This window comes from Budorcas taxicolor, chromosome 23 (genome assembly GCF_023091745.1).
Source record: "Budorcas taxicolor isolate Tak-1 chromosome 23, Takin1.1, whole genome shotgun sequence".
In the NCBI taxonomy this organism is placed as follows: Eukaryota; Metazoa; Chordata; class Mammalia; order Artiodactyla; family Bovidae; genus Budorcas; species Budorcas taxicolor.
Window position 1 is genome coordinate 32,936,191 of NC_068932.1, and position 25,642 is coordinate 32,961,832.

Below are 25,642 nucleotides of genomic sequence, written 5' to 3' on the forward strand. Positions count from 1 at the left end.
AAGCCAGTGGCTTTGGAGGCACTAAAGGAGAAGGGCCGAGTGGTAATTCTAGCAGGCATGTGGTTTTTGCAAGGTCCCCACTCCCCTGTCCAAAGACTAGCCACACGCCACAGTCATTCTTATTTTGAAAAGTACTGGACACTTATCTCTAGTATATTGCCTTGTAATAATCCCCTCATCATGCCTGGATCATGAAACTCCAGAGGCCTTCATTGACTTTTCCTGGAACATCTCCAAGTTTTTCTACATTACTGCTTGCTTTGTGGATGGATGATTATTGAGGTCAGTCTGACGAAGGCGACTAGGTTTCTCTGGTCAGGATGCCCTTCTCCTTCCTCAAACCTAGCCCAAACTGGCCCAAGGAAAATGAGTGTATTGACCCATACTTGAAAAGTTTATAGGAAACATGTCAGGCATGGCTGGATCCAGGGTCACGTATTCCAGGACACCATTTCCTTCCTCCTCTGCTCTGCTTTCCTCCAGGTTGACTCCGTTGCATAGGGGCAGGTTCAAGTCCAGAGAGACCTTATCTCCCTGCATGACTCTGAACCAGTGTCTGTGGTCAGGGGGCGTAATGGGCTGAGTGCATTTGAACTGAATAAACTTGCCCATCTGTGGAGCTGGGGGCTAGAGTCCACTCTACCCAAACTGAATGGGTCAAGAGTCGGGGTGATACCTCCTAAATAATTGAGGGTACTGTTACCAGAAAAAGTGTGAATGGATGCTGAGCGGAAAACTTGGCAGAGGTCTGCGTATCATCTTTAGGATTTGTTGAAGAGTCTTGTATTTGTTAGGGGAAGACTCATTTAGAGTTCTCTCAAGGTACAAAATGACTTGGTATTTGCATGCACACTTAGATCTATTTATAAGAAATCCTATACCCCCCCCCAAATTTGAAGTGGCTTGTAAGACTTCATATTATGTAAAAAGATTGGAAGTGAATAATGAAGGAAATTAGAATAAAGAGGAAAGCAAGATAGACCTGTAAGATAAGATGGGGGTAAGGGTAATCTCACAAATTTCAAAGCTGGAAGATCCTACGAGATTGGTAGACGTGACCTGCAGATTTGGCTCTGAGGTTCCCAGGAAGAGTATTAGATCCTATACAAAGGGGGAGAGAGAGAGAAAATGTGTGTGTGCATGTGCCCACATACCCATATGTGTGCAAGCTGCTCTGGGAGTGGAGACCCTGAGAGGCCATGGGAAGATAATATGGTCTGGGGTATCCTTAGATTCATTTCTTTTCCAAACTCCTGGGATGCTTGCCCTCAGGAATCTTACGTCTTTGCTCTCAGCATTGTGTTAGGAAGCAAAGCAAGCAGACCAGGATTGAAACCCCCATACTGCTGGGTTCCTTTCAGGAACAACTGAAGGGCTAAACCGTGTTCCCTTTGGTGGGAGGCAGTAAGATGAGTCACTGCTGTGACGGGGGCAGAATAGGATGACTTCGGCTGTAAAGCTAGGCTAATCTGGAAAATGGACTCATGCCTGGACCGTGACTCACGTTCCTGTTTACAAACGAGCCCTGTGGAGAAGTGCAGAGAGGGAGACTCTGCTTCCCGGATGGAGACCAGAGATGTCCAGGGCTGGGCACCCGTGCTTCCTCTGGGGCTTGGGCTGCGCTTCCTGGGGGCAGATCTTGGGCTTCCCGCAGTGGTGACTTTCAGTGTCCAGCCACGGGGACAGTTGCAACTCATGAGGGCAATGGCGAGGCACTGGTTTGCAGGTGATATGGCCCCTTCTCATTTTGGGTATTCACATGCTTTTGGCTGGTTTAATCCACCTGGAGAAACCACCCCCCCCACCATCAGAGGACGCAGTTGTCTGAGAACCATGTAAATTATTCTAGAAATGTGGCTGCTGTTTCACAGATTTGTCCATTATTTCCATTGCTTTTCTAACTCCTAGTCTTCAGTGCCCACCATGCTCATTCTGCTATTTAGTGAATATCAGAACATGAAATATTGGGTATTGTGCCCAATCTCATATTCTTAATTTTGAATTCTGTTTTTTTGGGGGGGGGATTAAAAAGGGTGAAAGAATTTGTTCATGGGGATTTTCCTTCACATAGAACTTTTTAACAACTAGGGTAGAGAAGACATAATTCTTTATCATGAACACAAAAGTCATAGGTCTGTCTTTTTTTTTTTTAACAAAAATTAGAATGATATTTCCTTGTTGTGAAATAGCCATTCTTGGACCCCAGGTCGCTCTTAACACCGATCAATTCTCTGCCCTGTTTTTAGAGCAATAGTCAACATCTGGACAGGAAGATGTATTTACGTAACAACAGTATGAGTTGAGTGAGACCTGGTTCTGGTCCCCCTTACCCCGCCGTCTACTAGCTGTGTGACCTTGGGCATGCTCCTTAACGTCTCTGAGTCAGTTTCCTCCTCTGTAAAATGGGCACAACAGGACCCACCTCACAGGGTAGTTGTGAGGAATAGTGGAATGACACCAACGTTCCTGTCTAGAACCCTAAGCAGAGAAGCAGCGCTCATCACAGGGCTCTGGCTGAGTTGAAAGCAGTAGAGCACCGACTTCCTGAGCACTCGGGGCTGGTGCTCCCAGATCCTTGAAGGGGTCCAGAGACACCGGTGTAGTTGCAGCTCTCAGGTTGCAGCCTGGCAGAGGGAACAGTATTAAGAGAGTTCCCCAAATAGCTCTGGCATGGAACCCTATGCAACTGCATTTCTGTAGGGTAGAAATATTGGCTCGGCCCAAATGTTCATTTGGAGTTTTCTTTAGAACCCAGATGAACTTTTGGGCCAACCCAATAGCAGCAATATTACATGGTTTAAATTAATGGATGATTCGGTAAGGTAAGTTGAGAGAGAGGGAAAATGCTAGCCAGCAGGCTTCTCAGAAGAAGGAGTGATGGGCAGAGTGGGCAGAATGGGAAGGGATGCCCCAGAAAGGCTGCCTGGAAGAGGCTGTGTGGAAGATGTCTCTGGCAGGGTCCCTGAGCTGGCCGGCAAGGACGCCGGAGAGTTCCGGGTTGGAGCGGGGCACTGCGGTCCTCCGCCTCCTGGAGTTTGTAGAGAAGCGGGGGTTGGCGCAGGACGTCAAGCTGGGGGCCGTGAATGCCTTGCTGACTGCGCACGCCTCCCTCCGGAGCCTCACTCTGTTCCCCTTTCTTCCTGGCAGCAGTGCCCCCTCCCTTGCTGCACTCAGGGACATGACTGTCAGCACTTCTACCCCCCCTCAGACTTCACTGTCAGCACTCAAGTCTTCAGGGACATGAAAAGGAGCCACTCCTTACAAAAGGTTGGGGAGCCCTGGTGTTTGGAGGTAGGTCTCGGAGCAGAATGACGGTATGAGATGAGCGGGCTCTGGACGGAAGCCACCCATGCGCACGGCTTCCTTCCCGCTGGGGCAGGACCCATCCTCCGTGGCCCCTGCGTCCTGTCACATCACCGTTAAGTTGGCTGCCACGATGCCGGGCTGGCCTGACCACGGATAGGTTTATCATAGCCCTAACAGGGCCAGTTTATAAGGACAAGGGGAAGGGAGGTGCTGCCGTGAACCCAAGGCGGTGGGCTCCTCGTTGAAGCCACATGGTCTAGCATCATGCGTGGCTTCCATAAGAATGATGAACAAGGTCATCCCGTTAAACTTGACCCCGTGGAAACGATTTCCTAGGACTCTTCAGAGCTTCCAGTGGAAGAGAAGGTATCACCTGAACTTGGCCTTTGTTCTTCATTCTTTAGAACTTATCGATTTTCTTTTCACATCCAGGGTGCCAGGCTCTGTTCACCCTTTCTGCAGTGGTGCTTCCCGAGGCAGCAGTGTGTCGCTTTTCTGGCAGATGTCGCTCTCAAGGACAGGAAGCATTGTTAATTTCCTTTAAATAATTCCATCCGATGTCAATACCTCACACTGCCCCGTGCCTGGGAGTGACAGTTCTCTTCAAATTAGTAGTCCCAAAGAATAAAGAACATCTAGAACATGTTTTCATCCTCAGAAAAGCAGAAGTCAACTCAGATAAAAACCATAAAGTTAACTCTTTAAACTTAAACAGTGCATGATTTAGTAACTCATGCTAGCTTTTGACTTTTTTCCTTTTTGAAAAGGAAAGGGAATATTTAAGAGCCAATTAATAGAGCCTCTGTCTTTGATAAACATTGATTGTGTACCTACTGTATGCTGATTGCCCTGCAGCATGTTAGGGCTACAGGGACAGAAAACAGCAGAGGCCTAGAGTAATACGTTACATTTGTCGGTGCGTCGTGCCTTTGGAGAGGGAAAAGGCGGGTGAAATCATCCTGAAAAGCTTGTCCTAATTTAAAAAGTAGTGAATAGCCCTGTAAGAAAACAAGACACAGGTAGAGAAACATCCAAATGTTTCATCCAAATGCTGGAGAAAATGTCAACACATCCCTTTTTTACCTAGTTGTGATCTCTTAATATTTGGATGCATTTCTTTCTTGTCATTCATGTGTCTGCAGTTTAAAAATGGTTTGCAAAACATTTGTAAAACATGGAATGGCTCCTTACAGAGTTTTGTCTTTTCACTCGGTTATTCTCGTACACTATGTTATGTCTTAATTCTGGTTAGTTACACGGTGTCTTTTGGGGCTCTTCCTGTCTGATTAGCCCTCTCTGACCAGATGTGACTAAAGCTGAAGATGTGTCTAGGGTCTTTTGAACCATCCCCACCCTACCACGCCTCTTCTGATGAGCCCTGTGCTTGGAACCGCTGGGGCCCGTGTATGAATACAGCCCGGGTCTTTAACTGCCCTGAGTCAGATGGAGCAGGAAGGCTGACTTCTGTGTGGCAGCCCTGGCCTGCAAGGAAGAGCTTTTTCTCAGCAGCCCCTCTTTGGTTTGGCTTTTAATAAGCACCTCTGTTCATCCTAACTATGGATGATAAGGCCATACCGAACATAATTATTCCTCCACCAGGGCCTGGCAAATGGTAACTCATTAATCTTTGGTCAGAGTTACACGATAGATAAAGGAGAACCAGGCACCCATTCTGAGTTAAAGAAAACGAAACAGAAACACCGAGTTTCTTCCTTATAACTCGAGATCCGCAGGCGCCGACGCCTGTTTCTCAGCTTGCTGGCGCCAGTTTCTCAGCTTTGCCCTCAGGACAGGGAAGCATCTCTTGGGGAAGAGCCAGTTACCCCGGCCTCCCAGATGGGGGACTAAGTCCCTAAGTTGTGAACAGACCAGACGCAGAGACACCACTTGGGCTCTGTGACCTCAAGTGAGTTACCTACCTGCTCTGTGCTTCAGTCCCTCATTAGTGCAGGGGGGCCCGACATGAGCTGTTGTGAGCCTCGGTTGCCTTGAGGCATGTGGAGCGGGAACTTGGCCAGAGGAGCCCGTGAGCTGGGTCTGGCACGAGCGTCTGGCAGGATCCAGGGGAGCCGCACCCTGGCGGTGTGTCTGTGTGGTGGGCTGGCCTCTGGTGGGGCAGTGCAGTCCTGCCGCGTGGTTTCCACACACAGCTCGGGGGCACTCCAGGTGTTTCTGGGGAGCATCGCGGAAGGACCAGATTTGAGTCCAGCATTCTCTCACCTCTGCTGGCAAGGTGCTTCATCTGTCTGTGATGCAATCCCCGTGTCTGTTAAAAAGGGATGATGGTGGAATCCCTGCCCCAGCCTCCTTCACTGGGCACCTCCCAGGATCCCTTGAAATCCTGATCAAAGAGAGTTTTTAACACAGCACCTCCTACGGTCCAGGCACTTCTCTAAGGGATTTGTGTATTTTAACTCTTGAAAACCTAACAACAACCCTTAGAGGAAGGTGCTGTGGTTTTGTCATTTCGCAGATGTACCACAGAGAGGTTAAGTAACTTGCTTAAGATTACACAGCAAAGGGGCAGAGCTGTAAAACTGCTATTAATGAAAGACCATGGCAGTGGTCCATGGTTTGGAGCTTTCCCCACCAATCACCTTCCACTCACTAAAGGAGATTGGGCTAGGTCCTGCTCAACACCCAGCCATCTCAGGAGCTGCGAGGAGACTTCTGATTCAGGATATCTAAAGTCCAGTCTTTGGTTTATAGGTACCACGTCTGGGATCCTTTCTAACCCATCCATTGGCCCTTCTCTCTCTCCCCTGCGAGTCAGCTTGATTCTAACCCTTTAGCTCTCTCCTCAAGGGAATGAAGGTTGGTAGACCAGTTTAGTAAATATGAGTAAGAAAGTCAATATCCACCTGGGCAGGCATGAGTCACTTCTTTCTAGTTAGCTATTCGTGGCCACTTTCAAGCTCACCACACAAAGTCATTACACTGAGGCTATTACCATGTTTAATAGTGACAATAATAGGGTGTGACCCATGGCATAAATGCATTCAGATAAGAAAGAAAGTGTTGTGTTTTTTTTTTTTTTTCCTGTAATTGCTTAGTCAATACCATTTTCACGAAAATGCTTGCAAACAAACTTTTAAAGAGGTCTTTGTTCGAATCCTTCCCTTATTCTGTGTTTCCTTCCTCTTGAAGGGCTTTTTTGAACTTTCCCTGATCAGTGGGCTGGGGGTTAGCAGGGTGATACCCTCTGTCCTTTTTGATGTTTTGGTCTACTGACCTACCTTTTTGCTGGTTTTGAGCCTAATTTTATTTCATTTTTAGGTGTGTGTGTGTGTGTGTGTGTGTGTGTGTGTGTGTGTATGTGTGTGAGTTCAGGAGAGGACACATTATTGCTGGTACTTGCTTATTAACTTCTCAGCTTAGACATTTAAGGGGGAAAAAAGACTTTTGCTAACTTTGCAAAGCTAGTCACATAGACAGGGAGTTAACCATTTTGGTGAGAGGAAATGAAACTTTTCTTAGGTTTATTAGACCACATCCTATGAATCTGTGGCTTATTATATGTCTGATTTCTAAAAAGCATGGCATCATGGCCAGAGTTTTATTTTTGCTTATTAGTCATTGAAACAAATATAGATATTGCTTCATTTCCATAGTTCTATGTTTTTCAATATGTTAATGTACGGAAAATCTGGGTTTACACAACAAAGTACATTAGAAGGGGGAAGTATTAGTCTCTGCATTACAACTTTGGATTACCAAGTATTCTGTCCAGCTAAAATGTTTAGTTCATCCTCCGCCTCCTGATTACATAAAGAAGCAGGATGAGAGAAAACAGTTAAAATGTTCCTGAAAGGCAAAATTAGTATTTGGACATGGTTTCAGTCTTTTAAAGGATGTGTTTAAAAAATGAGAGGTAGGCTCGTATTATATATGTAGTTCTTTCCTGTCCATCTAACATTTCTTGTAATAGAAACCCTTTCCTGTGTATCCTGCGAAGACTTGGTAAAATGTCTAGCGATGTCCATCCTAGAACTGGGTATCTCTCAATATGTTTAGTCATTGCCCCTGTGCAAACCCACTGTTTCTAAAGTTCCACTATTACAGTCTGATTGCATCTCATGCGGGAAAGAGTGCAAGCTGAAAATGACAAAGAATGACTGTGGACATTCCCTCATGCCCCCATGATGTATATGACCTGTGGCTTAGCACACACAGCCCTGGAGCATTCTGTGCAAGCCATCCAGCAAATTTACTCCCTTCCCCAGAGTCATTCTCCCCGTGGGATGACTAGTGGGACCACCCGTATTATTTTGTTATTTCTCGTTTTTCTTTCTGGAGATCTTCTTTGTTGAGTTCTTCTAGGTTAAATGGGGCATGGATTTCCTCTGCCGAATTCAGCTCCATGAGTGTAAGTGGGCATCACGGTGCCTGACTGGAATTCCTGACACCCCAGAGAAGCCACACTCCCAGCGCATGGTGAACGTGGTGTGGTTTCCCATGCCACGTGTCAGAGCCCTGCAGGATTGACACAGCTTGGCCACTGCATGCACAGGGCTCCCCACCAGGGACACAGGTCCACAGAGGGAAGGGATTATTCTGGGCCTCATGTCCCTTGTTGACCATTCCTTGGACCGAAGGCATGATCACTGATCACTTCTTATACTTTTCTCCACCCTGGAAGCCCAGGCAGTGTACATGAACATGCTTTAAGGACCCCCTCCCTTGGAGGGTGGGGGCGTTCTCTGGCCCTGCATCCAGCCTCTGGGCCCCTATGAACCCCGCCTGGACGCCACAGGCTGGATCACTGCTCCTATCTCTGTGACCGCCTCCCTTTTCCCCATTCTTTGTGAGTCACATGTTTTCTCATGTGACGAAGGTCGTTAGTAGCAGAGACTTGGGCCTTCCATGCGTGACATCTCGTCATCCACACAGTTTATTGGTTTGGGATCCTCCCCTTTTGCAATTCGGTGAGGTGACAGGTCAGTCTTTAATGGGCTGTGCTGTGTCAAGGGAGAGTTTAAATTAACCTTCAGACTTTTTATACCTCACAGGGCCCCTCAGATCATAATACACGGTCAGTATTTGAAGAGAGGGAGGGGATGCTTTTTACTCACAGTTTTCACATTCTGTCGAATCCGCCTGTCTGTCTGTTTCTCCATGATGTGATACCTCTGTTTCTCTACTTTCCTTTGATGATGTCAGTGAAGTAGATGTTTGGAATTTGGGAACAGAGTGGAACCACGCTTCAGCCCAGACTCTGGAACTTAGTTTAGTCGTTTTTATTGAAAGGAGATTGTCAGGTCAGCAAAGTGGAAGATCTTCGTTTCTTGGTTTCAAGCCAGCTCTATGCACCTGATCCGAAAGGTATCTGCTGCTGCTCGTTTTGCAGGAGCTGATTCTAGGCGCTACCTCATCTTTTATTCTTTATTCCACTCTTTCCCAGCCTTCTCCATCACATCACTGAATGCTCACTTCAAACCTGTTTGCGTTAAAGGAATGTAGTAGTTCCGAAAACAGTTTTTTGATGTTGGCTTGGGGAGTAAGGTGGTAGAAGTGTTATCTTCTCTGATAAGGCCAGGTTCAAGTTTTGGCCACCCTTTCCTCAGGCTGTCCTTTCCCCATCAGTGACTGGCTGCCTCTGCTTGAGCCGCAGATGGGGAAAGGAGGTGGCCTCTATCCGGCCAAGGAGTTTTGAACTCTTTGTTAACAACCTCCTGGGGTGTATGTGTGTGCTATGTTCTTCTGCAGCCCCGCCACCCCCAGGGTGCTCACAGCTCGGCAGCGTTTTTCTCTGGAAAGGTCTAGGTAGCAGGCCTGTTTGGGCTCAGAGTGAAAGTTTCTGTTTTGGAAAAGCCAGTTCCTTCCGATAAGGGAGGGTGGGGATGAGGAAGGAACTAGAGACGCCAGAAAAAGAAGAAGTGAGAGTCCAGGAGGCGAGGAGGCGGCGGGGTGACCAGGGGACACGTGCTGCCCGCTGCGTTTGTTTCCCAGCCCCACCTGTCACTTGACTGCCCAGCTTCGCCGGAGCCCCCTATGTGGCAGCCCCTGGTCCCCAGCGGGGACCTCTTGCTGCTTCAAAAAACAGAGCTGGCAGGAGATGGTGTTGGGTTGGACATGATGTACGGGGCTGGGGTCAGAGGGAGCATGCAAGCGCTCAATCACCGAGTGCTCAGCCTGGACTCGGCCCATCGGGTTTCTGGCAGGCCCGGGTGGTTCTCCGGCAACCAGTGTGGCCAGGGAGAGGTGCTCTTTTCCCCGGGAAAGGAGAAGCCCCTCCACCCGAAAGTACAAGAAACTCGTAATCATCCAGGAGATCCTAGTTCACAGCTCTGCCTCTTGGACAAGTTTCTTTCTTCCTGCCCTTCTTTTTTAAAAATAAGAACCCAGAAGAAAGCTGGGTGGAGGCGAGAGGGAAGGGCAGCTTGCTGATGATGCTTTTACTGGCTTCAGGAATCCTGGCAGTTCCTGAAGGGCAGGTGGGGCATTTCTGTGCCCGGCGGGGCAGGGACAGCAGTGTCTGGGCGTGGACTCGCAGCTCTCATGATGTAGTGATGTGTCGGCTTCTAAAGAGACTGGGACATTAGTTTCCTTGACCCTGTCTTGCTGGGGGCAGCAGAGTGGACTCAAGTCAGATTCCTGCTGGGGACCTCTCCTCCCTACAGTCTTGCTTGGTGGGGTCACCTGCAGCTGTCTAGTTTTTGATTTGCACTTCCTGTGTATGCTGTGTCCCTGATTCTAGGTCTTAGGAGCAGGCTTCCTTGGCCATGTGGGGTTTTCAAAAATTATATTTTAACATACACAACAAAATTGGCCTTTTCTTTTGGTCTACAGTTCTGTGAATTTTAGCATCAGTTTGTATTATCACCACCACAGTCAGGGTACAGAACAGTTCCGTCACCTTACACACACTTTTATGCTACCCTTTTCAGGTCACAAGGGATGTGGGGTTTATTTTTTTTTTATTTTTATGGTTTTCACCTTTGAAAGGTATCGTTGACCTGATCTGTCTCTTTCATTCAGAGGCTGACTTTTCATTGTCGATTCTAAGTTTTTGCTCTGCTCTTTCTCCACCAAGAGATGTAACCAGAGTACCTTTCTTGTCAGCCTCTGACTGACATGGTGGGTTGGGTTGTTTGGTTTTTGTGCTGGCTGTTTTTGCCCACACCCGTAGGATGCTTTGGGCTAATTCTGACAGTGGCCAAAGAATGTTATTAACTAGTAAGGGACATGTTCTTGCTGACCGTCCAGGCGGCCTTGTGAAGGGAAACGACTTCTGGAGTATTCTGCTTTGAATTATCTGTGTTATTGTCTCCCAGATGTCAGGACCGATGATCCAGGTTTCTTGTTCAGCTGCTCAGTCATGTCCGACTCTCTGTGACCCCGTGGACTGCAGTACACCAGGCTTCCCTGTCCCTCGCTACCTTCCAGAGTTTGCTCAAACTCATGTCCATCGAGTTGGTGATGCCATCCAACCATCTCATCCTCTGCCAACCCCTTCTCCTCCTTCTCTGAAATCTTTCCCAGCATTAGAGTCTTTTCCAATGAGTCGGCCCTTCACATCAGGTGGCCGGAGTTTTGGAGCTTCAGCTTCAGCATTGGTCCTTCTGATGAATCTTCAAGGTTGATTTCCTTTAGCATTGACCAGTTTGATGTGTAAAATGAAGATGGTGCGTCATCTGCAGATTTGTTGACCCGTGTGGCTCTCCCAGACTGTCCTCACTTGTCTGACTACTTAGGTGAAGCCAGAAACAGTGTTGCTTCCATGATCACCCATGCCTCCCCAGCCAGGTTCAGGAACAAGCTGGAACAGCCACGGGAAGGCCAGAGCTGTGTGTCACCTGCTGTGGTCAGCCCTTTCGCTGTCTTCGGGAAAAGGGAACTGCAGGAATGTTTGTGTGGTACACGCAGATCCTGTGTATGTGCCTATCTTCTCGGCAAACGAGGAGAGGTGACCTCGAAGGTCCCCGGCTCAGAACGTCACACTTGACTGAACGGTTGATGGTGCCTTTGCGGTGGATTTTGCTGGGGAAGGTGGCAGCAGTTGCGCACATGTGAGATCTGGCGTAATCTGATTCCTGCCTTTGTAATTACTTGGAGACTTGCCATTATAGCCAGTTGAGAAGTGGGAACAGTGACCCAGAGCAGAAAGCAGAAATTATAGGGGTGGAAAGGGGAGGTAACATCCAGAAACACAGTTGTAACTCTCCTGGCTTTCTGGGATGGAAAACTGCTTTAGGATCAGGAGAAAGTGTTAGAACCGCCTTCTAAAACATGTCACCCCTTTTTCTGGTCTGTATGCCCACTCCTCACTGTTCCCTTGACAGGCTGAAGGAACCCCTCAGAGTGTGGTAGAGTCGGGGCATCCAGGGTTTAGTTGAGAGGAGTGAGTCTGCTGATCAGAAACTACCTTTGTCTGGCAGCAGGTTTCTGTAGAGGAATGTCCTCCAGGTGCAAGAAGAATGGTTCTCATTAAAAAAAAAAAAAAAAAATCCCACAATAAACAAAGTAACACGAGCATGGATGTCAGGACGAAACCAGGAGAATAGAACAGCTCTCAGACACAAGATGCTTTTCCGCATCCTGATTGACAGGACAGGGGTGCTGTGGAAAGCCAGGGCTGGCGTCATTTTCACACGTGGAGCAAGTGTAAACCATGGGGCCGGGGGGCCTTCACTCTGGAAGATGCCAGAGAAGAGCTTACAGGGTGATCATTCTCCCTGCAGAGGTGCTTACCGTTTGTCTGATCGATGTCGGAAACATGATATCATTTCTACCAACATCCACATAAGAAGGTTTCTTTCTTTTTTTTTTCCCCCTTTTCTTATTTGGGTGACAGATTGCATGTTAGGGCACTAAAAGATGAAAGCACTAAATATTTGCTTTAGAAAAACACAGCGAAAGACTCTCTCATCCTCCCAGCTGAAAACTGATGGGCTTAGAATTCCATTAACAAAACCGACTGTCTGCAGTTAAATGTATTGCCACCCTCTGGGCACGGTTAACAAGAGGGGGAGAAAGTGGAGGTCGAGGGGTGGAGGATTGTACAGGATTCTTTCTCCCGGGGAGTGGAATTAGGGCCCTTTCGTCGACATGGAGGTCCAAGGTAGCCCAGAGAAGTGCCTTCCTCCTTCTGTCATGTTGAGCTCCTCCTTCTGGGTCTTTTCAGTGGATTTCCTCTCCATAAAAAGGATCTCTTTGTTATTCCCTCTTTCAGATGTAATGATAAAGTCGTAATTCTTACAATCCTCTTTGGCATGAGCTGTCTTGCCTCAGAAGAAGAGAGAATGTGTTTTGGCACTTGTTGATGGTTCTTGCAAAGTCTGTTTAATGGGATGATTAAGAGCGTGAATTCAAACCCTGCCTTTGCTACTGACTGGCTGAGTGATCGTGTGCATGGTATAGTTTCTAGACCTCAGTTTCTCCATCTGTAAAGCAGGGAGATTTTTATATATCTCTTCCTTTATTGGGAGATTTCACCGAGTTAAGGTGGTGTACGTGTCCATCTGTCAACATCTGTTGTTTAGTTGCTAAGTTGTGTCTGATTCTTTTACGACCCCATGGACTGTAGCCCGCCAGCTCCTCTGTCCATGGAATTCTCCAGGCAAGAATACTGGAGCAAGTTGCCATTTCCTCCTCCAGGGGATCTCCCCAACCAGGGGTTGAACCCACATCTCCTGCGTTGGCAGGTGGAATCTTTACCACTGAGCCACCAGGGAAGCTAATGTCCTGTCAACATTAGCTCTTACATTCATTCTCAGTGGGTATTTTAAAATTCATCTCTTTTATTCAGAGGAAAGAAGGATGCACCCTGTCTCTGGTCGGGGTATAATATCAATGAGTTCAGTTTTTTTGTAAATATTCTTGTTTCACACTTACAGCTACTCCATCATAAGAGGAAAAACTATTTTTTTCCAATTTTGTATATACCTAAGCTAGTTGTAATGTTTATTGAGTGCTTTTCCATGAACCGGCTCTAGTTTAAGTGGTTTTTCATATGTTAATTCATTTCAACCCCCCCCCCCAACCCCCCCAAAAGTTAAGAACTATTTTCCTCATTTTTAAAGAGAAGGAAGCTGTGGCATAATTTTTTTTTTTTTTTTTTTAATTTCCCTTGGTTCTACGGAGAGTAATCTTAGGGCTGGGCTGTGAAGGCTAGATCTTGACGTTTGGAAAGCCAGGGAGTGCACCTCATCAGTGCACTGCCAGCCTCCACTCTAACATGTGAACGGTCCTAGCTCGCCAGGATCGTGCATGGGAAACACTGAGCAGATACACAGATGCTCTCCAGATCTGCTGCTTTATGATAGTTGGGAAGAAAAATCTTCATTACCGGAAGTTGTGGCTTCTGAGTCTCTCAGCAGTTGGCAGCATATATTTTTGATTTGTTTTGTTTTGTGTGTGTGGTTTTGTTTTTTAAATAATTAGAAACAGTTAGACTCTCCTTACCACCCACAGTAAAAATTGCTTGGATCCCGCAAATGAAAGAAAAAAAAAAGTCCATTTGGTAGAATGATTAAAACGGGATTTTCAAGAGGAAAGTTCCATTTTTGAGGGTGAGCTTTAGATGTGTAAAGGCTTAGGGATTTCATGCTTTTCACCTCCCCCTCCGTCTGAATTCAGAATCAAATAGTGTTAGGGGCTGTTGCCAATGATGGGAGGGATTACCCACAAGATGGCTCTGGGAGGAAACCAACATTTTTTTGTACTTATTAATGGTATGTCTTTTGTGTGAGTGGGTGTGAGGACTGAGGAGGGAGCATATATTTACGTGGTGTGTGGTCCTTTCTGCTTCATTTCACAACCTGTAATGCTGAGCTAGGGAAGAAGAAGCCTTAGCACAGCCATGAGTTTCCATTGTAGGGATTGGATCATTGAGGCAGGAGGAAGCCAGGCCTTTTTCCATGTCAGGAGGACTGAATCAGAGTGGCTGGGACTCCTGGTTTTTAGGACTCTGTTCTAATGATGCCCTCACTTTTATACACACAAAATGGGTACCCTTGCACATATGTGGTTCGCCTCACTCTCCCCTCTCTCAGACCAGGGTCTGAGTTGATGTCTTTGGCCAAGTCAGACGTGCTGTCCATTTGAAGATCCCTTGCCCCTCACATCCCCACCAAAACTTCCTTGTCATTCTAAGACTGTAGCTAATCACGTGAATGACTTCCTAATCCTTGTGGGTGCTTGAAGGGATTCGCCTTTGTAAGAGAAGGAACGTCCCGCTTGGAGGGCTGTCTGTGTGTCCCATTGGAACCCACGTTGCTTTTGACTTCTCTTCCATGATCATTCCCAGGGAGGCCCCCTCTTGCCATCCTGACTTGTTTAAATTTGTGGGTTGTTGGCAAGCCATTTTTTGATGCTGTTCTCATAGCCAGAGGCCAAGATCCCTTGTGGAGCAGTGCCTGAGTTTAATGGATGTCATCTGGACGCCAGGGAGGGGCGTAGAGAAGCAGTGGGGGAAAGTCTTGGACGTGAGGTGCTGCCCCTTGATGCTTGTCTTCATCCCTTTCGGGGCAGAGCATTCAGAGAAGTGGCTTTGGTGCTCTCACGGCATTGTGTACTGTATCTTCTCATTTTAGGACAAAAGGTTCAGTGCCCTAAATGGACTTGCAGATGGCCTAAAGAATACCCCGTAAGCCACCCATTCAACTTGGTCTTGAATATCTCAACTTTATAGAGCTCTTCCCCTGGTTGTGAAGCCAGAAGATCTGGCCATGGCTTTTGTAACACTAGGTGATGCTCCAGGAAGGATGACTTTACTTTTCTGGCTGTCTGGGGGTTTGGTTCTCAGGCCAGGTTCTAAGACAGACAAGACAGTATCATCTTAGCTTGATTTAATGAGCTTAGCTTCAGATTCAAGGGAGTCTAGAAGTTACCGGGGCTTCCTTGGTGACTTCGTGGTAAAGAATCCGCCTGCCACGGCAGGAGACGAGGGTTCAATCTCTGCGTCGGGAAAAGATCCCCTGGAGAAGGAAATGACAACTCACTCCAGTATGCTTGCCTGGGAAACCCCATGGACAGGGGAGTCTGGTGGACTATAGTCCATGGGGTCACAAACGAGTTGGACACAACTTAGCAGCTAAACAACAGGAAAAAGTGAAGCAGGGCTGCAGACAGTCTTTCAGACATCAGACTTCTGACTGATAGCTGTTACAAAGCCTTGACTTTGTGGAACAGGTGGATAGTCTTCTTGTAATGATGAAAGCTTGCAAAATAGGTTTTAACATCCAGAGTGACTAGACAGGAGCGCCAGCAGCACTTGGGGACAGCGCACGTTCGCCAGGCACTGCTGGGCAGATGCTATTCTCTGCTGGGGATGAGGTGGGAGCGGGATGGACTGAGTCTTTGCCTTCAAGGAGTCGCCCTTCTAGCTAGAGGTAATGACTTGAGTCCCTCGGACATTCTGCTCCCTTTTGGTCCCTGCCCACCCTGAGGTCTGCTCCTTTCTGAGGGATCATCATCAGAAGTTGCCTCCTGGGCTCCTGGAGAACTCAGAACTCCCTCCATGATGAGATCCTCCATCTTGATAGGAATGGTCTCCATAATGAGGCTTTCAGGAAAAGCCGTGTTGAAGAGAGGGTGTGTTCAGAGTGGACAAGCCCACTTTCAGAGCTTGGGAGGTTCTGACCACAGACTAGATGCCGCCAGACCCACGTCTCTGCTTCTTCACCTCTTGCTTCTGCGTGACCAGCATCCTTTTGGTCTCACCCTCCCTCTCCTCTTCCCCAAATTCATTTTCCTCATCTCAGGGAATTTCTCACCATATTTACATTTTTCTTGGTTCAACATCAAATCTTTGTCTCTGTTCCCATCACAAAGATCTGTAACATACATACCTGGTTGCCAGGCATGCCCTGCCCAGGCTTCAGGCAGAGCAGAGTCTCTGGCAATTCTGGCCTCTTACAGTTTATAAGAAGGGGAGAGAAAAGTAATTTTAAAGGGCCATGAGCTGGAGTTGTTTAGAATAGGGCAGGCAGCCCTCAGTCCTCTGATGAGCAATGTTTTTAAGTAGAATCCTGATAGATTTAAGAAAATATGTGGCCTCTTGATTTGAAAAAAAAAGCAAAAACGTTGCCTGGGGAGATTGACTGGGATGGTCTCACAGGTAAGTTCAAATTGAATATTGCTCAATAGGTAGTAGGCTGATGGTAAGGTCATTGTGTATATGAGCCTGGGCTTCTGGCGCCAGACAGGTCAAATAACTCAGGTCACAGAAATGGACTTGAGTGACCTCAAAGTATTAATGCAAACACTTCTTTGAGCCACTGACCCCAAGCAGAGGGAACAGGCTTGTTCCTTCTGGTTCGAGTAGGTGGATGAGTAGAGACAGTTATTAAATCTTAGAATTGCCAGAGCCGAGTGGTAACTCAGGCCTCCTTGTGCCATCCAGTCCTCTCTGTAACCTGGGGAAACCAAGGCCCAGAGAGAGGAGATGACTTCGTGGAGCCAGAGAACGATGGAGTCAAGACCACCAGACTCCAGGCCGCTCGGATGTTCTCCTTCCGTCCTGCCAACCTCTGATTCAAGGTGGAGTTTGATTTTTGCAGACCTTTCATGTTAAGTGGCGTTCATTTTTAGCTCCTTCTGGGTCAGTGTGTGCAGTTGAGTATGTTCAGTATGAATTCGCGTATTTTCCTCTCGGGGGCTGAGTCTCTGGGATGCCCCAAGCGTTCGTGGTGGTGACGAGGATGGACTTGTACAGTCATTTGCTTGGGGCTCACTAGGGAGAAGTGAGCTGGAGAGTCCTAGGGAGTCATAGAAACTCTTCCAGCGATGAGTGTGCTTTAGGAATATCTAGGGAGTCAGATCTTATGTTCATACATGCATTTTGAGGTAGCCAGTCTCTGCTACAGGATTATTTCTACAACCCCACCGACCTTCTTTCCCAGGGAACTCATCTTTGGGAATCCTTTTACAGGGTTGCTTTCTGGGCTTATGTCTAAAACTCGGAGAAATGTATGAAAATGATCCTTTAAAATCAAGTTTGATACCAGCCTTCTATGATAAACCTCACAAAGTGTCTAGGTTGGGCACTGCCGGTACCTGATGTGAGGGCAACCCTGACAGACAAAAAGAAGGCATTCAGGAGTTCAGCGGTGATTTTTCAGTGTTTGCTGAGAACTCGGTTCTGCCCCTTGTGGTCCCATGTCCTGTGACAGAGCTGGTGCTCTGGGTCAAGTTCAGCAAGTTTGTTTTGACTTGCAGCCCGTGATGGGAGTGAAGCTCTCATTATGTAATGTTAAACTGGTCCGGAATGTCAGCTGGGCTAGGCCTGCCAAAGCTTGAAGAGTTGATTGGGAATGGGCTATGTTTAGTGTGACTAATCCACCTTGGCTGGGGAAAGGGGTGGGTAGGTGTCTCTCTGAGGAGGGAGGGAGGTATGATTTGTGCTATTTTGAATGTTAGCACTTTGTGTAAACTCTGCAAGACCCCGCCCCCACAGTCCCCTGGGGGTGGGGGAAATGTTCAGCCTTATGACCAACTAGTAAAATCGAGGGCCGTTGACTGATAACCCAGTGTTGCCGTGGAAAGCTGTGGGCAAGGCACCAGGGTCTGTGTATCACTTGCAACCAAAGAGTTCGCATTTTCGGTTGATGTGAAATGGTGTTTCTTAAACACCCAGCCTGCACCCATCAAATTTTGCTAGCAGTGGTAGTCGGTAATTTAAGCAGTTACACAAAGTAGATCCTGGGTTCCTTAATAAAAATAGCAGTCAACCCTAATAAAAAATTTAAAGCAGAGAAAGAGGTGGGCTATTTTCCTAATAAAGGTTCGAAAGTATAATTTAAGCTCTGTCTAATGACTGACCTTCTTGGTCTTTATTTGGGAGTCTTTTTCTCCCTCTGCCCTCATGGTCCCCCACCCCTACCTCCCATCTTCCTCTTGGATCTTCTTAGGGGACAAAAGAATCCCATTTTTATGTTAATGTCTTTCATAGAAGGTAGAAATAATCTGGAACCCCTGTTTGCACAATGATCCTGAAACACAATGTGATCCCCACCCCGGCCAGAAAAAGGTTGCATTTTGGTGAGCATGGCAGAGCCCAGCCTCTGCATTGCCCGAGGTGAATGGCCGGGGTGGGGGTGGGGCTTGCTTTTGTTTCTTCTCTGATGAACGATAGTAAAGTGTTCACTGAACCTGGAAACACCTCCCTTTGTGTCCAGTGCTCTCCTAACACAGGCTGTTAAACTTGGGGCCATCGCTCTTGGTGGGGGATTGAATGGGGCCATGGTCGGGGGGAGGGGCTCACACGGAAGCCATTGAGGGCATAGAGATGCCATTGTTTTTCTGAGTAGTGAGAAAGGGAGGAAGACCGTGGGGACCTCTAGGCATCAGTGAAGCCAGTGCACTGACTGCATTTCCAGGTTTGCGTTTTCTTCGAGGATCTCCCGACCTGAGTGGTTGGGCAAGGTCAGCCTGGACAGTAAGCTCCTGGGAGCCCCCTGCTCCCAGGAGAGTAGAGACCTGGTGCCCACTGTGTGCTTCTGCGTCATAGACCTTGTTTTCCTCCACATTTGCGGGATGCTGCCCACCTTGGGCCTACCTGTAAGTCTGCAGGGCAGTGCTGTTCTCCAGGCAGCGGAGTTAAAAACATTTGTTGAAAATCACTCACTCCACCTTAGGGATGACACCCAGTTCCCTGCCAGCAACGTTTTTGTGTCGCTTCCCTTTTGCCATCTGGTCTTCAGAGGCACTTCTGATCTTAATTATAGCATTCGGCCTCTGTTTATTTAAAACTCAGAAGATAAATAGGCTATCGAGAGTTTATCTGCAGTCATCGTGCCAACATACCTACCAACTGTCCCCATAGTTAGTAAAGCGCATCGCTACGATCCCTGCCGACAGTGTTTGCACACGCACACGCACACACATGCAGGCCGTCTAAACTGATGCGTTGATCACAGGCGGGAGTGTACAGCCAGCTTCCAAGCTGCTGTACTGGCATCTTCCATCGAGCACCTCTGCTGTGCAGTGTTGCCTGGAGGAAATTTTAGTCGTAGAACTGGGAGGAGTTTGAAGACCTGGGTTCACATTCAGACTCTGCCACTTGCCCTATTATCTCGAGAAATTATTCCCTAGGAGCTTCCGTTTTGTCCTCTGAAAATACAGGGACAGTGGCATCAGCACCCAGAGGGATGTGGGATTTAAATGAGATGTTCATGGAAGGGCAGGGAATAGCTTTTAGGCATCATTGCAAAGGGCCGTCTTTGCCATTCAGCGTTCCGTTGTAGAAAGTGAGACCTCATGGGGCTTCAGTAACCTGCAGGCTACAATGCAGTGGCATCCACTGTCTGTTTTTAGTAACATAACACTTATAACAGTTCATTTTGCTGTTTTATTTTTTACCTCTGATAATTTTTATATTCTAATTAAACAATGGTTTAAATCAGAGTATGTAATATCTTGAAAGTGAAAGTGAAGTCGCTCAGTCGTGTCCGACTCTTTGCGACCCGTGGACTGTAGCCCACCAAGCTCCTCCGTCCATGGGATTCTCCAGGCAAGAATACTGGAGTGGGTTGCCATTTCCTTCTCCAGGGGATCTTCCTGACCCAGGGATCGAACCCAGGTCTCCCACATTGCAGGCAGACACTTTAACCTCTGCACCACCAGGGAAGCCTCCGTTCTTTTAAAACATGCCTCTGGCTTGAAGACCATAACACATTTCACAGAGATTAACTTTGCTATGCTTGAAAGTGAAAGTTGCTCAGTCATGTCCAACTCCTTGCAACCCGTGGACTATACAATCCGCGGGATTCTCCAGGCCAGAATACTGGAGTGGGTAGCCTTTCCCTTTCCAGGGGCTCTTCCCAACCCAAGGATCAAACCCAGGTCTCCCACATTGTGGGCGGATTATTTACCAGCTGAGCCAGGAGGGAAGCTCAAGAATACTGGAGTGGGTAGCCTTTCTCTTCTTCAGGGGCTCTTCCCAACCCAGGAATTGAACCAGGGTCTCCTGCATTGCAGGCAGATTCTTTACCAACTGAGCTATCAGGGAAGTCCCTGAGCTCTCTATCAGGGAAGCTTCCTTATTGCTGTACTTAACACTTTGAAAATACAGTCGTTGAAGCCACTAAAGAGACATGTTTAGAAAATGTTTAAAAAAAAAATGAGTCTCATTCTCATTTTAAAGCATGGTTATTGCAGACTTCTATCCCTGCATTTAAGAAACTCTTCTGTGAGAAATCAGTTCTTATAGATCTCTTTGGTAACTATTTGCATAGGAGTAAAGTTGGCATTTTTTAGAAAAATAGTATCTTTGTAGATCATAATGAACTTTTAATCTTTAAATTAGGTTGTGGTACCTTTTCATCAGATATCACATCTGAACAATTGTTTTAAAAAAATCAATTTCAGGAACTGTATTTAAAGAATTTTCATCCCAATATGTGCTTTGAAATATTTAATTATAGAAATATAGAGATTGTCTATTTGGAGTTTAAGTTGTTTTTTTTTTTAAGTGTTTTCTAATAGTAACGTTTTTATATATAAATTCCTGCAATTCTTGAACATCTCAGTGCTTCATTTGTTCTGTATGTTTTATATTAAGACACAGTGATAACCATGTAATAAACACACTCTTTCGGTAAAGGAAACTTCTCCTTATAAGCCTGGCAGACCTAAAATTATAGTGAAGAATGAAGTAGATTCTAATGGCTGCTCTTGACCTCTACATCTATATATTTTATCTAATTTATAGTTGGAAAAGTAGCTAAAAGCATTGAGTTTGTGCCAGTAGTTTGAGGAGTTGTAGTTTATATAGCCCTGGAATTAAGTACAAAAGTACCAGAAAGACAACGCTATGTACTGGGTCAAAAAGAAGAAATTAAATTAGTGTTAGCTGGTATTCAGGGGCTTCCTGGTGGGTCAGACAGTAAGAAATATCTGCCTGCAATGCAGGAGATCTGGGTGTGATCCCTGGGTCAGGAAGATCCCCTGGAGAAGGGAATGGGTACCTACTCCAGTATTCTTGCCTGGAGAATTCCATGGACAGGGGAGTCTGGTGGGCTACAGTCCATGGGGTTGTAAAGAGTCGGACACGACTGAGCGAGCAACTAACAGTCACTCCCTGAGTGCCAGTGATGTTTATGTTCAAAGCATAGATTAATTTGGCCAACGGTATGGATCAAACAATGAAATAGTCAACAACTCTGAGTTCAGGACGGTGTGAAAAGCTTGGCATCTGAATGTTACTGCATGTTCCCCAAGTCTGTGATGTTCTCTGACCTCCAGTGCAAATAGCTCTTCATCAGTAGGTGATTCGACAGCATCATTTAGCATTTGGGATTCTTTAAAAACTACTAAAAAAGGGGTGATAAAAAACTTGTGCTTCTTCTCTAGCGGATAAAGGCTAGATTTTTCAGGCTTTTCAATAACTATTTCTGGGGCAGAATAATTGGCATTAAACATTGGGCTGGATAGTCAGAGAACTGGTTTCTGTTTGGCTCTGACTAGATTATTCCATGAGGATCTTCCAGGAGGGCATCTGGTAGCACTTTGACACTTGTAAATTATTACCTCGCTCTCTGATTGTAAGTTCCCCGAGGGCAAGGACTTTTTTCCTCCGATTTATCTGGAGTGCCTAGAATACTGCCAGGTATGCAGAGACACCAGATCAGTACTGACTGAATCAGTGAGTGAATCTTTAAGGGTGAAATGTAGGGAAGCTTCCTGCCTTGGCTGCAGTAATTTTTCCTCCTTTTCCTTTTTCATTTGCTGAAGTTCCTAACCAGCTAATCTCAAATGCGTTCTCCCAAGTCCCCCAACCTTGTTTGTTTTTCTGTCTATAAAATGGGGCTGTTGTCATGCAAGACTTTATTTGATTATGAGAAATAGTCCCTCCCAAACTTCCTTGAACAGAGGTGCTAGACAAAAACAAGATAGTTTTGAAAAAACACCGCAGTCCAGACTATGCTAAAATGCTTGGTCGCATCCGAAACCAGTTTCACAGTCTGCTTTAGGCGGGCGGTTGCAACATGCTTTCCATCTGTGCCTCATTGAAGGGAGCAAACTTGAGCTCCAACTCCACACTGTGGCGGGAACATTGGCACCACTGCTCCTTCCCCAGACAGCCCATGGGTGTTGCTATGGTGGAGGCATGACATAATTTAATTTTACTGTATTATTTGCTGGATGTGCCCATTGTATGCTAGCCTCTGGGTGTGTTTGCAAGGAGCTTATTTAGCAAAGAAGTAGAGACTGGGTTGTCTATAAAGCTATCTTGTCAGTGTAAGAGTCAGGCATGTATACACACACACACACCCTCTCCTTAGGCATCCAGCATATACACACCCCCACACCCGCTTTGGCATCCAGCAGCAACCAGTACTGGCCAGGGGTGAAATCATTACCATTCAGCAAGTGGCTCAAAACACTCAGAAAGACCTGCCTTCCTAAAATCTCCTCCCCTTAACCCTGTAATTCCCCATGGCAGCAGCTTGGGGCTTGAGCATGTGTGAATCTAATTTCTCAAACACGTGTGCAAAGGGCATAGCGAGTCGCCGTGCTTATTTAGTAGAGTTGAAACCCACTTCCTGGATTTGGGTGACTTTTCTTGGCTGTGTTCCTCAATTTGCTATGAAACGCAAAGGCTGAAACTCCACAAAAACGTCATTTGTTTGTTAATGAAAACCATGGACGGGCTCATTCTGTCCTGGGCTGTCACCTTCTCTCTAATGTTTTGGTGGCAAGTTGTCTTTATGTAGAGGTGAGCAATCATGTATTTTAAGCATGGGAGGTGGTAAAAGGGGGTGAGTTTGGCCAGTGTCCATATATTCAGATCCTTGGCCTTTTAAAAAAAAACAAAACTGGAAGGGGCTTTTCCTTTTCTATGCTTTTTGTATGTCAGTGTTGTTTATAAAATGACTTCCCTTCTTCTTAATTTTTTTTTAAGTTTATTTTTATTAGCACCTGCATCTTTTTGAAAAAATTCTATTGCAGTATAGCTGATTGAGAATGTTGTGTTTCTTTGTGTCGCAAAGTGACTCAGTTATACATACATACATATTTCATATTCTCTTCCATTATGATTTGTCACAGGATATTGAATATAGTTCCCTGTGCTAGTTAGTAGGAGCTTGTTTATCCATCCCATGTATAATAGTTTGTCCCTGCTAATCCCAAACTCCCAATTCATTGTTAATTTCAACTCTTGGTTCTAGACGACACAGTTCCCTATAAAACAGATTCCCTTCATTCTCACCAAATTACCTTATTTTTGTTTCAGCAGTATCTAATTAGGGGCCTCATGGGTGACAGGAGTCTTTTTTTAGTTCTATAACCAAAAACTCCACCCTAGCACTAGCCATCCAGGTCTGCCTTGTCGAGCCAGTGAAACCCTGACAGCTTGTGGGGTCTTTCCATCCCTCCCTGCAAGTCAGTGGAGAAGACAGAACCAGTTCTCTGTCAGTGTGTTATTCTGAAATATTTAAATTTGACCAGATCAACAGCTTCTCACTTCTCATTGCATCTTGATGTGCTTATTTAACTTTCTCCCCCCAGAACTTGATCAGTGCCTGTGAGGACATAAATCAAAGGGGAATAAGGAAAGGATCCTTCTTTCCAAGGTGGATGGACTGGATGCAGTGGCCAGGTTGAGAAGTTCTGAGGGGACCTTGAGAAAGGAAGTGTGCCCCCTTGAGAAATTGTGGCCTGCCATTCCTGTGTATCTTTGCACCCATTTCTCCTAGTCCCAGGGAGCTTTGCTGTCTCTCTTCTTTTCCTCCAGCATTCAAAGAAATTAATTTTCCTTTGTTTCCCCATTGTCCAGATTAGAGAAACTGGAGATAAAAGATGTCACTCTGGGCATCTTGAAACCCAAGGATTTATACTTTATCTGGCCAAGGATCTCATTTTTTAAGAGAGGAGGGAAACTAAATAATTGAGTCGAGTATTTCAAGATGTTAAATCTTAAAAAAAAAAAAAAAAAAAAAATCAGCCTTAGTCACTTTACCTTGAATTTCCCACCGTGATTCCATTCTTCAAAAGCTAGGATGACCATCAGGGAAGGTGTAGCTTGGTCAAATATGCTCTCAATAGTTTTAAAAATCTTATTAATGACCCCTCTAATCCTGCGAGTTTTCAGGAGAAAATCTTGATGAACAATCATGGAATTGCTTTGCCTGGTAATGTCTTGTTTATTGACAGTATCCCCAGCTGAGCTCTCTTGGTTAATACATTTTCTCTGGCACTGCTCTGGGTTTTTTTGTTTGTTTTTGTTGTTTGTTTTAAACCTGAAATGCTTATCAATAGGTTGCAGGGTTAGGAAAGTGGCATGTTATGTAGCATTTTCCCAAGGAGTATTTAGAGAATACCAAATATGTCATGGTCCTTGTGCTAAGAACATATTACCATTGTGATCTCCGTACAGGAATTTGCTTTATTGACACTGATGTGTAGGTTCCAGAGACTCTAGTTGACATTCTTTTGCATCCTGATCAGAAACCCTGACTTTCTGGTCCTTAGCAGAGAATACATCCCTTGATGACTTGTGGGTGCTCTTAGTGGAGGCAGTGATGTGTGGTCTTGCGAGAAGTCAGAACCTCAGCAGGTCTGTGTTTCCCTCCAGCATAGAGCTTTGTCATTTCTAATGATGACAATCCATCAGTCCCCACAGTTCAAAAATGAAGATAAATTGAATCAATATATGTGAGTTAAATGACTCATTGATATAATTATACTGTGAGGATGTCTTCAGTGTAACCTAACACGTTTAGTGGTGTTAATTGTAACGGCTTTGCATGGGAGCGTTTAATTTCATAAGCAAACAGAATAATTTATTAAATCTCAAAAAGCTATTTCAAGGCCTAGATGTAGAGAGAAAGAGTGTGTATTTAGCTTGCTGTTGACTGCGGCCTGAGTATGCTTTGCTTCATCAAATTGGAAATGGCTAAGACTTTTTTTTTCTAATTTCAGCTTTTATTGGTGCATGCTCATATGTGCCCAAGTCAATAGTGAATTGAAATGAAAGTGGAAATGGGTACCATCCAGTAAACCTTAATAAGTTATTGAAAATTGAAGAGCACTGAATAATAAAACAGTTCTAATTGCAGTTAAAACTGTATTGGCGGCAGATATGCCTGAACAAGGATGATAAAACAGCCGAGGAAGAGCATTGGATGGCAGAATCGAAGAAGGGTAATAGATTAAATGCAAAACTCAATTCAAATATTTTGTGAAATGCAGGCATGCTGTGTAAACCTATTTTTTGCTGAAAAGCATGTTTTCTCTTATGTCAGAAACGATCACAGGAATCCTTTTAATATTCATTTAAATAGTTTTTAATTGGCTTCAGAGAGTTTAAAGTTCAGCATGAAGGTGAGATCTAAGCTTACTAATTAGATCGAATGCCGTTTGACTCAAAGAGCAGACTTGATAATTAAAG

The 25,642-nt window shown here is 45.8% G+C and overlaps 1 protein-coding gene across 6 annotated transcripts in view; it reads left to right on the forward strand.

Annotated features, from left to right (window-relative positions):
* TCF7L2 (transcription factor 7 like 2) overlaps nt 1–25,642 on the forward strand; it is a 199,248-nt gene that overhangs the window by 121,878 nt on the left and 51,728 nt on the right. The gene's annotated exons all lie outside the window — the stretch shown is intronic.